We start from the raw sequence: 9905 nt of genomic DNA on the forward strand, positions 1-9905 counted from the left end.
TTTAAACTACTAAGTTACTACAAGTCTCAAATATCTACCTACCTGCTTCAATAACAAAGTTTTGTATGAACACGCTTTATAAATTTTAATTATTCTCTTTTTACCTAAAGAAAGTAAATAAGTAGGCATTGAATGTGTTGTGTGAACTGAGAAATAGTCTGGAGGAGTTTGGACCAATAAATTGAAACTTTCAGGGGTACCTATTTAATTCAAATCAGCTATATTAGATTGAACTTTGATGGTCAGTAGGACTTAAAATCATTGGGAATACAAGGGGGATGGAATCCTTCAGGGTTCCAACTCCCAATTAATGGCCTTGAGTTTAACAGTTTAGTATAAGTTGATGAGTCGGGAATTCGGGATCCTTTAAGTTAATATTTCAACATTTCCGTCTTCTTTCGGAACAAAGCGAAATGGCGTGAGAAAGACAATCTTAGAGCATGTCCATACAATGAAAAAAAAAAAAAAAACGAACTAATCTCATTTAGGAGTAAACCTATCTATAATAATAAATAATAATGAGAGCTCCAAAAATACGATTTTGTTACTTTTTTCCTATCATGTTACTTTAATGAAACACTTCTTAACGAACAACACCACAAAACAAAAATTCTAAAGAAATAAAACATCTCGAAACCTGATTATTAAAAACTAAAAAATATTATAATAGCCAGTCCCAATAATGAAATTGTTACTGATGCTGCAAACTTGAAGAAATCAAATCATATTACTCTGACCGATGCCCCGAGTATAATTTGGCCTACATGTCCGACCGTCATGATATTGCATGAGATGTTTTCTCTTGCTTTATAATCATAAAAACCTAACCGATAGTTTATAATTATCCTTCTGTATTTAATATGTAAATATGTTATTAGAAGAATGGTACAAAATCTGTATGTAATACATACGTTGTTACCTCTGTTATTATTTCTTCAAATGTTTTCTCTCCATTGGTTTCTTACATTTCTTCTATAATTTGAAAGTCCAGTAGCAATAGATAGTAGCTGAGGTCATGCCTTGATCACGCTACTTGGTGGCACTGATTTTCTTTGAAGAAGAAGACAATGTGATCCAAATTATTGCAACTCACTTTGTTGAATTCTAGGAGAGTATTCATCATACCCAACTTTCAAAAGATCAGTTTTCCTATCAGCTCAAACAACTTCCAAAATTTCCGTGTTCGCCACTGATTTTATCTTTTTCCCCCATTACCAAATTTGACGAGAATAACTTCTTAAGGTGGCATGCCAGAGACTAGAATTAAAAGAACCGCCATCTCCAGAAGGAAGAAACTTACGGGAATTACTCGAAATCTTTTTTCTATCAGCTCAAACAACTTCAAAATTTCCGTGTTCGCCACTGATTTTATCTTTTTCCCCCATTACCAAATTTGACAAGAATAACTTCTTAAGGTGGCATGCCAGAGACTAGAATTAAAAGAACCGCCATCTCCAGAAGGAAGAAACTTACGGGAATTACTCGAAAAACGACAAGAAGAGACCAAACACGTACAATGGTATAGAAAAAAATTGTAAGATTTTTTGTTCAGACACAAATAACTTGAAAATTTCTCTATCGAAATTTGGGTTACTAGTGTAATTTTATTTGTTCTGAGTCTCCATCACTCACATATCACTCAAGTTAAATTCGCATGATAGTATTGTTTCAACTTATTGTAAATATCAAGTTAGGGTACACGTGTATATCTAAGGTGGCACGAGCTAATATTCATGTAAAATTTGGGTTACTAGTGTAATTTTATTTGTTCTGAGTCTCCATCACTCACATATCACTCAAGTTAAGTTCGCATGATAGTATTGTTTCAACTTATTGTAAATATCAAGTTAGGGTACACGTGTATATCTAAGGTGGCACGAGCTAATATTCATGTACTTCTTTTCTTGCCTATATGATGAAACGGTTCTTTAATATCTATTAAATACTTAAGCATGCTACTATGTAGAAAAAATAAAATTCGAAAAATCTAAAAATAATCTCATGTACTTCTTTTCTTGCCTATATTATGATGAAACGGTTCTTTAATATCTATTAAATACTTAAGCATGCTACTATGTAGAAAAAATAAAATTCGAAAAATCTAAAAATAATCTATGACATTATTATAAGCAAATTAGCATACCGAATCCATAATTTCTAGGAGAATTTCGAACCGAAAGGAAGAAAACCAAAACCGCATACCAAATAACAAAACCGCTCAATTCTTTATGAGGGCTCTTAGGGTATTTACGGGACCCAAATGTGTTGAGTTTTAAATTCCAAAAAATTAAGATAAAATCGGTTCTTAATTGCTGAGGCTGATATTTATGGTGCTTCCATGTTAATTATTCCTTTATCAAAGAAATAGGCTGAGCATATTTCATTGTAGATCTTTTAACAATTAATTATAAAGAACCCGCTTTATAATGGAGAGTGGAAAACTACCAATTTACCTCACTACTTTTTTTAGAAATTACCCTAAGGTGAAGCAGCAGACCAAATCCAACCTTATTCTTTTTGACGAAACAAACATTTCTAGTGTTGTTTGGACACAATGTATCGATTTCATCCTATGTTGTTGTTGTAGCGGCTTTAGCTTTCGCCGAATGGCGCCGAACTGGTGTATAGCAGATACAAAAAGACATCTTTTCTTTATTATTTCATCCTATGTAAAGGGCTCTAAAGCTGTTGGCTGTTGGTGTTAAAATTAAGGTTTAGTACGTGTTTTTATTGAAATAATAATCACAAAACTTTAATACCTACCCAGGTACCTGTAATTTCACAAGAAAAGGAGAAAAAAAATCTTACATCTTTACCCACTTCTTTTACTCTGGTATTATAGGTACCTACCTGAATCCAACTTTTTCTCTCCCTCATTATGATATTATCATAGTAGGTATTATGATTGTATTATTATGTTAATCCTGTGGCAGAAATATTCTTTTCAATTGAGGATTCTCATGTAAAAGATAATGACTCCCCGATAATTTAATCATAGAGATTAGAAAAAATTAACCGTACCGTTTTTTTTTTTTTTTTAAATCCGTTGAGTAGTTTCTGAAATATACGAGTGCAAAGTCCCCTTTTTTCAAGGGAGCCTCCGGTGATTTTTTTTTTTAGTGCGCAGTTTGGCAACACTGTTCTTGCGGATTTTGTAGCTATGGTGACGTGATAGCTACAAAAAGAATACCCAAGCCAAGCCGACATCAGAGTTCAAGGTTCAAGTTTATTCCATTTTGTTTTCCAGAAGTGTTTGTTTCGTTGTTTTTTGGAATTTAATTTTGAAGTCATCTTTTGTTCCCAAATATTACAAGTGATTTAAGTTAGTAGCATAAAGTACATTTTATTATTTAAAACTTTGAAAACGCTGTTAAATTGAAATGGAGCCGGGTTTAGTGGAATGCCTTGATGCTTTTCTTAGAATCAGTAACTTGATTAACTTGAATCACAGGTGGTAGCTCATTGAGCGTATAATCATGATCCATCAGATCCATGTTTAAAGGAAAAATAACACTTTTATCACAAATTTGAAAGCTCCCGCCAGTGTGTTAGTAGTACCTTGTAGCTACGGTGACGTCAGATCGGAAAAAAATATTTCATTTTTTTCAGGGCTCAAAAAATCGAAAACTACTTGTCAAAATTAAAAAATAATTTCGCTATATTTTTTTATATTTTATTATCTTTGTGTTAAATAAAAAATTGAAAATCATGAGAATTGTTAATTAAAGATTAAAGAAACAGCTAGGTAGTTATTTAATAGTAAAACTAGTAGGTAAGAGTAAAAAGGTTTTCAAAAAACGTCCTTTCAAGCAGAAAGCTGCCATCTGCCATCAACAAATTTGTAATATTACAATTACAAAATATTTGAATTTTCGCGCCCATGACCATTTTGAAAATCTGTAGGCCGCGTTTACACTCACAGACCTCATTCGTTCTATGCGCATGCGCTCTTTTGATTTTCATCATCACGCGCCGCTATCACAGCGGCCATGTTTGTTTCCCTCCATTCAAAATAATCAGTTCAAGGTCAAGCGTACTATAAATTTTACTATGGGAGGTGGCGTGTGTTGTGATCAGCAAACAAGTGAATGCCAAGGTCGTTCATTGACCCCACGAGATCTGTGCTACAGCGTGGGATTTTTCCCTCATAAAACGGAAATGAAATGTTGAAATTTACCACGTCGAGGGATATTTTAACTGCTGTGGGATTTTTCAATTATTCAATGTGAGTTTAATTGCGTTTTGGAGTAGATAGTAATGGAATTATTATTTTCAACCGATTACCCCATATTACCTACCTATCTACAGTGACCACACTGATCACGTTTCAATGTTAATTTTCTCTCAGATCGCAAATAGGTAGGTACTTATTGGCGGCTTACCTACCTACATACACATAGCAATCTTATATTATAAGAACAAGATCCATAGATCAGTACAACAGAATTATTACTGCTGACCTCTGATGAATCATTATTTTCTATAAGTATTTCACTTAGACCATTAGTTTTTACTTGCTTAGGTAGGTATACAAAGTAAAATGGTATCAAATTTCCATGTTCCCCAGTCTGTAGGTAAAAGCACCAGGAGATACCTTCTGAGATATTGTGTGCCTGTACGTACAATGGTTACAAGTTAAGTACGTGAGGTGTATGGAAAGGCAATAGATTTCCAACCCATGGAAATAATACTCCATGTGGGCAGGGATTTAGTAACTGAAACTCATATCCACCTTACACCTCAGCATGTACGAAACAACAGGCCTTAATAATTAATAAACAACTACATGAACAACGCACAACATACAGATTGGAGATTCGAGCAGGTTGTAATTCAAAACATGTCACGCCATTTTATGATTAGAAAAATGCACAAATAAAGCTCCCATATAAGATACAAAATATATTACAATAATACGTACAATTAATGCAAGTGACTACAGGAGCACCGCAAAGTTTAAACAATAATGAAACAAAGCTGAGATATCGTTGCAGAAGTTGCAGGGTATTGGAGAAATACCATCTGATGTTCATGTGAGGCGTCTTGGACATAAGTAAGTATTAAAGCTCACAAAACACCCTAATCTCAGATTTTACACCCAAGGCCCATGGGTTAGTACGTTAATTAGTCACCTGATCAGCCCATATCTGTGATGTCACATCATACGAGCACTCGATTTGATCGCGTGATCCAGAACATTTGCAAAGGCTTTTGTGATAAGCTGAGATAAGACTGGGGTAGTCAGTATAAAAGCTCCCGCAATCCGTGTTCTAGGTACAGTCTACTTCTAGCTCATCTAATCGGTAAGTTCTTTCACAGACTATTTAATATTTTGTTTCCCGAGTTTCTTTTGAAGTTAATTTTCTCTAGAGTTGTGATTTATTCCGATCATTAACTAGGTGTCTAACTTATTCTTATTACTTTTTACATCAGTGTAAATTTTAGGTCTTGGTTTATTGGGCATTGTTTTTTTTTTTTTTTTTTTTTTTTTTTTTGGGGGTTTTGGTTTTTGTTTTTTAAAAGGTAAGGCCATTGGGCTTTTTTTTTTTTTTTTTTTTTTTTTTTGTCATGGAGGCTTTGGTTCTTGGTTGTTACAAGAGTAAGGCCATTGTGAAAGGCACAATGCTTTCGACTGTCAACTAGCTTCGGCTTTAGCGTAATTTCAAACAGTTCCCCATTTCTGCCAAGGAGGCTGTTTGCAGCTCGAAGTAACCACACAATACGTGAAATTCCCTGGCCTCTCATTCAGATATTTTTACAAATATTGTTGCTTAACATTAATAGTAGATATAATAATGATCCTTTAATACCTGAAGAAATATTATGTTATCCCTACATAATACCTAAGTAATGATTTTTCCCATGTTTCAGACTTTTCGCTTCCAGTTTATCTCCAAACAAACCTCCTAAAATGGGTCAAGAAAGAATTGTTATGGACGTCGTTGCCCTGAACGGAAAAGAAAAGACCTCCATGGACATCGTCGCTCTTGGCAAGGAAAAGACCTCCATGAACATCGTTGCCCTCGGAAAGGAAAAGACCTCCATGAACATCGTCGCTCTTGGCAAGGAAAAGACCTCCATGAACATCGTTGCCCTCGGCAAGGAAAAGACCTCCATGAACATCGTTGTTGTTTAAATTTTGAAATTTTCAGCAGAGTTCTCTACTGACTTTTCAAAATGGCTTAGACTTGGCCCCAACAGGAGACCTTGCTGGTTCTCTTCATTGGACATACTCTTCAGAACAACGAATCAAATTGTTACTATCTATCCTGTTAACTTACCTATACCAACCTGAACACTACTTACTTCAGAGGTAGGTACCTATGAAGTTTTTACCCTCGCAATGTAAAATCAATGTAAAACAACTACATCCTACTTATAATCAATCTTATTTTGTATGTTTCTACAAATAAATACCTTTTCTGTGTTATGTATACAGAATAATAACCTAATGAATTTTATTCTTTAATTGCAAATTAGAGTACTTCTTCCTCTTCATCCTCGCGGTTTTCTCGTTGCTTTGAGGTCCGCTTTTGCATATTAGTATACCTATAGGAGAAAGCCAGCCATTCTGGGAATGAACCTCATCTGTTTGGGATAAAGTCTGTCCGCAACTTAGCGCTTAAAAGGCAGACGCACTGCTCTCCAAGCTGACTAAACTAACAGAATGCATTGTACCTAGGTAAGTGCAAAGAATGGAACTTTTCGTGCACCGTGTTAACTTAATCCATACGTTCTTACTCATATTCCTGAAATCGCTATATTGTGTTTGTTTATGAAGTAAGAAAAAGGCTCCGAATCGTGTGTACGAGTGAAAATAATAATTTTATAAAAGAGTGCAAAAAATGCAGTCGTGTTTGTTTTGTGCTCGTTGCTCTCTTTGGTCCGCGCAATCCGACTATGATAAATCATAACCTTGTCAGCCTTTCAGTACAGACTACAGAGCGATCTGGTCTATTCTTATAGCCAGGTTGTTTGAATCAGACGTAGAAAAACGCATCGTCGATGACATTACTATCGGGGGTGTGAAGAATATAGGTAGGAAAAAAGAAATATATATATTGCTAGTGCCTATCCATGAAGATCTGGAAGAGTTCTGCTGATGATTTGTCTAACCAGATACTGATAGCCAATCCAAACCTTACTCAAGGGATAACAATAGAAAGTAACTTTCCTATTACCATGGTGGAGTGCCCATTAAGTGAATTCTATCAACGCCCATCGGAAGTTAAAAGGACTCTTCCTAATCCACGAGTTATTATTTTCATAATATGCAATTCAAGTTTTTATTATTTCCATATTTCTAACAAATAATGCGCTAACAAGGACCGATTTCCTGTTCAGCTTGTTATCTGCGCTGATATTAGCTAAACTTTTATACCTCTTATTTCCATTATTAAAATCTAGTAAATAAAATATATGATTCTATTAGATATCGAACATCCCAAGGTGTTAAATCTGTTCAATTAGCAATTCCACTATTGATACAAGAGCCATTAGACTGAAATGAGATCCCTGTTTTGTTCATCTCCTCTTTTTTATGGTTTGGAATTATGGAATAGGGGTGAAAGCTCATGATTATATCCTCTTCAGAAACCAAGGAGAAAAGTCACAAATAATGTACCTAGGTACTCTTAAATATAAATAACCACAACTGGGATGAAAAACTTTGAATACTTTTGATCATTATGGAATAGGGGTGAAAGCTCATGATTTTATCCTTTTTAGAAACCAAGGAGAAAAGTCACAAATAATGTAGGTACTCTTAAATATAAATAACCACAACTGGGATGAAAAACTTTGAATACTTTTGATCATTGAAGCATACTAGCTACCTACATTATCTATTCGTCAACATCAAATACTCCTATTAACAGTATTAACCAACATAATATCATAATGACCTTCCAATGAATTACTTTGCAACAAAGCACGAGATTTACAATAACTATTCAATATAATAAAGCAGCGATAGTGCCATAAGTTACAAGGTATTGCCTTCAGTCATAACAAGCAATAAATAAACTATTACCTCTTTTTGTTCTCTCTTGATTATAAGCCTTTTTTTTTCAATAATTTAAATTGATTATTCACGACTACAATAAATTTTTATCACAATTGGATATTGTTATTTTTTTTTTCCATACGTTACTTCTCACTATTATCTTTTTCATTGTGTGTTTAATCAGAATGGTTTTAAGGAGAATATCCTATTAACCTTTGAGTAACGCGTTGAAAAGTTAACCAGGTTTTCTAAGAGTAACACAATATTGTGAACATTGTGTCCGGCGTCCTTGCAATCCAAGAGGAATTGGTGGAGATTGCAAAACTACTAATAAATAAATGCCTACAATGTAACGTCCACAGTATGGTGCTATGTCCCATGTAGGCTTTCTAAAAGTAACACAATATTGTGAACCTTGCGTCCGGCGTCCTTGCAATGCAAGAGGAATTGGTGGAGATTGCAAAACTACTAATAAATAAATGCCTACAATGTAACGTCCACAGTATGGTGCTATGTCCCATGTAGGTAGTAGGTACCTATGGTCAAATACACCTTGCAATCAGCATGGCAAAGGAAGGTTAATAAACCTGCTTGCTGTTATAGGTGTACAAAGTATGGAGTATAGATTACCTTAAATACACCTTGCAATCAGCATGGCAAAGGAAGGTTAATAAACCTGCTTGCTGTTAGGTGTACAAACTATGGAGTACCCCTAGATTACCTTTATGGTTTTGGTTTTGAATGAATGAAATGGTTGAGCCATGTGGTGAAGTAAGAGAGTGCGTTATTCTTTACTTTATCTAGCCATACATTTTATTTACGACCAAATGGGTGGTGTTTCACTGAAACTTACTCTCGTGGCCTGACTTTGAGCTTTAACCCTGATGTTAATAGTCTAGACAAGGGACGCGCAGTTCGATTCCAGTTCAAGGCTCAAGTTTAATTATGTTCTCTGAATCACGACTACTTGACTGTTATTCTGGAAAGCCTTTATCATACGATTTATTTAGGACAGTATAGGAAACTTGCCCTCTCGACAAAGTGGTCAACACGTCCACCTTATAAACAGAAGGGCGTGGGCTCAATCCCGGGGAGGTATAGATCTTTACCTTCCTTATTTAATTAAGAACTTGACCACATAAATAATATGGGTTAGGTGGTAGAAAATGGCTTTGGAGTTACTCTAGTCTTCTACTCCACAGAGTCCACAGTCTACAGAAATAAAATTTATTCTTTTATCTAATAACTTCAACTTGTTCTTATTCTGCTTCTTACTTTAGTATAGTTTGATTTCCAGGAAAGGGAATGTGCTGTACCTACCTACTCGAAATACAATGAAGTTGAAGGATCCCTACGTTCTAGAGCTCAAGGCAGAACAAGGTAGTTGTGCATAAGGCGCGTCAATGGGACATTACAAAAATCCTTTTATAAGAGGGAAGATACTTGCTTAAGGAGTGTTCCTAGTCCCACAGAGTCTACAGAAATAAAATTTATTCTTTTATCTAATAACTTCAACTTGTTCTTATTCTGCTTCTTACTTTAGTACCTAGTTTGATTTCCAGGAAAGGGAATGTGCTGTACCTACCTACTCGAAATACACGAAGTTGAAGGATCCCTACTTTCTAGAGCTCAAGGCAGAACAGCATCAAGTTGAGTTTCGGGCTTGGTAAAACATACAAAAGGCTGTTCTACGTGCCATACCTTATGCACCAAGTTTGTGCTATCCATTATGCATTCACTATACGGATACATACTATCCTGCATTACATTCTGTGCCAATATGTTGTACAGGTAAGTAATTTCTTTTCTGTCCATTGTATTGAACCAAGAGATCGGCAGAGGTTAAAAAAGTCAATTTATTTTGTCATGCTAATTCATTTTTTAGATTAAATTTTATCTA

The 9905-nt window shown here is 34.9% G+C and overlaps 1 long non-coding RNA gene across 1 annotated transcript; it reads left to right on the top strand.

Moving 5' to 3' along the window:
• The first annotated feature begins 5224 nt into the window (after nucleotides 1-5224).
• On the top strand, nucleotides 5225-6452 carry LOC103524577. The gene is made up of 2 exons (XR_542122.2): nucleotides 5225-5303; nucleotides 5872-6452. It is a non-coding gene; the product is annotated as an uncharacterized LOC103524577 (long non-coding RNA).
• The last annotated feature ends 3453 nt before the right edge of the window (nucleotides 6453-9905 follow it).

Source organism: Diaphorina citri, unplaced genomic scaffold (assembly GCF_000475195.1).
Source record: "Diaphorina citri unplaced genomic scaffold, Diaci psyllid genome assembly version 1.1 scaffold106, whole genome shotgun sequence".
NCBI lineage: Eukaryota > Metazoa > Arthropoda > Insecta > Hemiptera > Psyllidae > Diaphorina > Diaphorina citri.